Genomic DNA, 6,141 nt, shown 5'->3' on the forward strand with positions numbered 1-6,141 from the left:
GATAAAAAGTAATGAAAAAAATTTTATGATTTAAAATAAAATACAGAAATTGATTTCCAAGTAAATTTATTTTTGGCATTCCTGTATTGATGATGGCAATGTCCTATGTAAGTCCTACTTCCCGGCGCTATGAAGCCAATTATAAAATTCTTGGCAACTAGCTAGAACATGCAGTTCATTGTTTTCATACCAGAAATGCGTTACATTTAAAATACACATTTTTTGATCACAGCCCTCTACTCCAGAATCAGGCAGTCACATTTAAGGCAGATTTTGAAAAATTCCCACAGCAATTTTTACCATGGTTCAACTTTCGTAAAATTGCCACGTATGTCTTCATTTCATAGTCCCTAGACCCCATAACAATTTTTCATAATTTTGCACAAATTACTTCCAGACTGATACATAAAACATAGACCTGGGAAACCTCTGTAGAATCTGTTTATGGGCCAAATCAGATGAAGAGGGCAGAAATGGGAACGGTGTTTTGAAAAACAAAACAACAACAAAAAAATCACTATAACGTCTTAAAAAATATACATATATTGTATCCGTTTAAATGATGCCTCCTAAGAGTGCTAGTAATAGCTAGGATTCTTATTCAAAATAAATAAGTAATGATATTTGACACACAAAAAAAAATTATAATTTTTTTAATTAGAAAAAATATTGCATCCACCTTAAGTCAACATACCTAATAAAGTATGAGCAATAGCTAAGACTGTTGTGTTAATAAGGTTCTTTCAAAGCACCAACCATTAGGTCAAGGGGTTGAAAAATTATGATAGAAGTAAAAAAGTCATAGTAGAAACATATAAAATTCACTAAACATTATTGTCAACCTTCTAAATTGAATTCAAAATGTTTGTCTAAACAATTATAGCATCTTTGAAAATAAATTTAAAGGTTTCCATAAATGCTGCAGAGTATTTTTTTACCTTCTGAAAAGAGTATATTTGAAAGATTTTTTAATGCAACCATTAATTTTACTGGTCCAAGATTTTTTTTATGATTTCAATTTTTAACTATTAATTTTTTTCACACAAGCAACTACAATTAAAATAACTGTTATATATAAGAGACCACAAACGCAAACTTTTAACACGAAACTGTTAAATTTTCTCTAGTTGCATATAATTTGGTGCACCTCCTGTAACATTTACACAAATTGGTATGAAAATATACCAAAAATATTTACACTGTATTTGAAATACTGAAAAGGCAAAACATAATGGGACCTTAGATAAGAGAGTGTGTTTCTGTATCTCTCTTTATTTTAGTCATCGCCATAAAATAATTACAAACACTTTGCCACTGCATAAACTATAGTATTATTTTACACTCATTTAGCGATTACAAAAATAAAAAAAGCATGATGTTTATAGCACATTCAATATAATCTGTCACCTTTGAACTCTCATCACGTATTTTCTTTCAGTCAAGAAGTATGAAACTATGTCATCGGAACAGGTGAAACACCTGCTGTTTTTTTATAAGTTGTACAGCTGACAGTAATGACTATCAGATTAGATGGAATGCACCATAGAACGAAAACATGCCTACGTACACAGAATTTGCAAACATTCACAATGAAATCTTCAATGCTCCAAAAAATTAACTCACAAAGCAATGATTTTGATCACATAGACATCAGCGTTACTAAACAACTGGCCCAATTTACAGAATTTTTATAGGATTTTAATACCAACATGGTCAATTGATCAAACTCAAAACATTCACCTCCTCCTTCCTCACCCCTAATTTTTTAGGGGCTAAAATGTTACCTGCTCCAATCTTCAAAACGTATTTTATAGTTTTCAAAAATGTCAAATACAATTATTAATAATACAAAACAATGACAGCATTCTCATAATTCTTAGGAATAACATAAAATAATAATATTTGAAATTAAATACAGTAGAGTCCAGCTAATCCAGACTAGACGAGACCGAATTCTGTTTGATTGCTAAAAGTCCGGATTAAACAGAATCTGCCTTAAAATGCACGTTATAAATGTTGTAGATGGGCAAAACCATACAAATTGATGTTTATTTCTTTATAAACCCAACTTTTCCTATAGCTTAATTTTAGTTTAAATACTACCCGTAGACCTAGGATTTAACCAATGAATCCGGTTTTCTTTTTTCTTTTAAATCCAGTCCGGATTGACTGGATACAAAGACTCTACCGTGATGTCTACATATGCATTATTTTTTACGTTTGTATGAAAGGTACAATGTTTATGATATATTCTCTTTGGTTAAGTTACAAATTTTATTTCACATACATTTGTAACTATATTGTATTCACAGTTATCTTCATAATTTTCTAAAGTCAAGGCAAAGTTACACTTTCAGCATACCCACTTCGCTACACTTGAAACACTGTAAGTTAAAAAAAAACATTTTTCAGAGGACAGCATGGTGACAGCATTTAATTATCTTACTCTTACCTAGTATTGTAAAAAAAATTGTGACAATAATATTCATAAGCTCAACGGCCAATTTTTAATTTAAAACGGTTCCATGCGGTTCCAGAGTTACTTGGAATGATAAATCATATTACGTAACAAAAAAGAAAAAAACATATGAAAGCTCAAACAATATTTTGCAACCAACTACTTCTTAAAATTCACTGCCAAGATACTATTTCAATCAATATTCTGAAATATTATTGACAAAAAAAAACTTTATGAACGTGAAAGTTTCAGTAGACCTAACAACATACAGGAACAGAGTGTCTACATAAATTTGTACTAAAAATTTCTCTGACTGTAGTTTTTTTTTTTTTAATTTACCTCTTTTGCAATTTTCTGAAGGAAATAATAGAAAGCCATCCTCCACAAACCCCACAGCTGGCCTAGTTCTCTCCCGACATTTTTAAAAAAATATCCTTTTCAATTCAACAGAAACTTGCACGTATGCCATTTTATAGTTTGTATGACAACGCACTTAAACTCCAACTGGAAAAAAAAAGTCCACACAGAGTGCGAACACCTGAGCTAGTACTGTATAATGTCAGCAGTAGTATAAGACTTTAAGGGGCCCGCCTCGTCAGGGGTGTATGTGTGTTAGTGAGGCGGGATGATAAGTGCTACGCTCGCTGGTGCTTCTAGCGCGGTATAGCCTCTAGGCGCAAGGCTTCCAACTGGGGCGCAGTCTTCTCGTAGTTACAGGGTAACTGTGAAATTTGAGCGGTGACGGTAACATTATATGGCCCAGAAATGAAGATAAAGGTGTAATGCAAGTCCCTTAAGTGCTTTCAAGAATCTGTAAAGGTTGTTTTAAGCCTAAAAATTACTCTGAAAACATGCGTTTTAGCCATTTTAACTCTTCTAAAAATACAGTTTAAAAACTTAATCCGAAATCAAAAGTACTTTTCGACCCTCAGCGAACTCTTAAATGCTTTTCGTAAGCAGACCCCACTCGGATATCTTGAGTGGTTTTCAAATCGCGTTGTTTTACCTGAAGCTCTACGTACCGAATGTGTGCCCGGGTAGGCGGGGCCCTTAATATATATGGCGGTGTAATTTTTTTTAAATTTTTTACTGGTCATGGCTGCATTACAGACATATTGTTTGTTTTTGCGTTTCTAAATACCACAGGACCCTGGTCGAAACCGATATTGGTGGCCTGGCGTAACTATTACGTCACCTGAAGCAGCTCAGGTGGTAAAGTCTGTGATGTCCTCCCCTCCCAGCCAATGGCGGCCCCAGGGCTGGGCGACTGTGCCATCCCTTTTATTACAGATGCACCTAATGAACCAACAGATCTGCAAATAAATAAATTTTAAAAATATAAAAAAATTGGCATATTGTCTGGACAATGAAATATTTCATTGTTATATAAGTACTTTGGTGCAATCTGTGATCACCGATTTATGTAAAAAAAAAAATTTATTTAACTGTATTAAATTATAAATAAATTATTTTAAACTTAAGTGAGGTATGTTGGAACAACAAATATACTAACAAACAACATTGTCTTCACCAAAGATGGTGAATCATGAGCAAAAGTTTAACACATGCAGAGAAGACGAAACCATCCTACCTATTATATATTAATACAATCATCATTCACATTTATGAGTAAATAATAAAAAAAACATAGCTACCAAATTAATTGTAAACAAAAGATAATTGTACAACTGGCACTTTACACATTAAGATAATGGGTTTAGAAAATCATAAAATACAAATGTTTAGTAATTTATGGAAAAATAAATTTTTTATCAATATCAAACAAAAATTATTAGTGAATTTCTTCCAGCCCCATAACACATACACAAAATACAAAAAGTACAAAAGCTTTTTTTTAAACCTATACACTAAGTGACTAATACATTCTTATTAGTTCTTCTCAAGTTTAGCACCAATAGAAGCATAACTATAAGCAAAGCAAGTATGCATATATATATATATATATATATATATATATATATATATATATATATATATATATATATATATATAGTCTGCACTTACGCAGTTATACATATTATAATTAATTAATTTCTCTACAAAAGCACCTAGAACTAACATAATAGCTGCAATAATTTATAAGAACTGTTTTTTAATAGTATTTACTATAAAAAAATACTTTTCATAGCTGATAAAAATAAAATACTACATATTGGGCATGTGCACATATTTGATACTTCACAAATATAAATTTGTTTGCTAACACACCAAAAAAATAATCTTGAATCTATTATGGTTACGGTTTGGTATTTAAAAAAAACTATTTATTAACAAGAAATATTGAAGGCAGCTGGATGAAAGCATATTATTGTAAGAATTTGACACACTATTAAAAAAAATAGCATCAAAGCATCAACATTTTTTTTCTCTTATCATTCGAATTAAGAATTTAGTGTTTGAGAATATTATAATTGAATGCAGATTTGATTTAAAACTAAAAACTTACATTCACACAGGCCTAGACAATATCAAATGTAATAAATATGTACCTGGATGTTAAGTACTTAGTACAAAGTAAAGTAAATATATTAACCAGTTGCCATGATACAAGTTTAGCAATGCCATCAATTTCCTCTACCGACAAGAGTGCACTATCATAACCAGAAACAGAAACACTTTCAAAACTGCTTAAATTGACTACTACTTTGTCTGTTTCAAGTTGAAATGCACATTTGTGTTGTAAAAGTTGCGAGGTACTATTATTAAAGTGCAAAAAGTGTGTTAATGCACCTTTCAGCACTAGTGTTTATAAACAAAAGAATGCAACTTAGCAACAAATAAACATTTTAAATAATTTTAAGCTAATGCAAACACCTACAAGGAATAAAAATGACATAACTAATTTTTTTTTGATTTTCCAAAAACAAAAATTTTTTTTTTCAATATGAAATAAATTCAAATAGGAAAATTTGCTTTTGAATGACACATATAACTACACTTACAGAACAATTTAAATCATTCCATAGCTGCACATTTATATACATAACACAAAAATAAAGTTTTTACATTTTATATACAAAACAAAATCAAATGTACTGAAAAACCAACATGTAATACTAACCAATAGTTATTATTTTTTAAAAATAAACTTCGCAATATATGTGCTACCAAAAAAAATTACTGCATCACAATTATTATTCCCCTCCATGACTAAACATAATAAAATATAGATTTTTATCATTTATGAATTAAATGTACTACAATGTACTATAATATCTAAGTAGTCAATAAATTGTTGCAAGTATAAATGCATCACTCTTGCTTCTAAGGTGCCGGACTACATGTTATCGCTCACTGCACTGACGTGTCATCGGAAAGTAGATGCAGGAGTGCCTCCCCCTCCCCCCTCCTCCCCCCAAGGATAATTACCTATGACTTGGAATTTGATAATGTCGAACCAAGTGGCCAGGGGTCTTAACACTAGATTTTTTTTTTTAATTAGTTATCAAAACCGCATTTCATTGGCAGTATAACACTCAACAACTAAGCAAAATATTGCACTTTAGAAGCAATTAATATCAACCGATAAAATGTTTTTAAGACCTGGTGCTTTTTATTTTTTCTCATTCCTCCCATAACCCCCCCCCCCCCCCCCAACGGCACAAAACACGCCATACATCCCCTCTGTGGGTGGCCCTGAGTGACTGACTTCCCCCCCCCCC

Source organism: Bacillus rossius, chromosome 11 (genome assembly GCF_032445375.1).
Source record: "Bacillus rossius redtenbacheri isolate Brsri chromosome 11, Brsri_v3, whole genome shotgun sequence".
Taxonomy (NCBI): Eukaryota; Metazoa; Arthropoda; class Insecta; order Phasmatodea; family Bacillidae; genus Bacillus; species Bacillus rossius.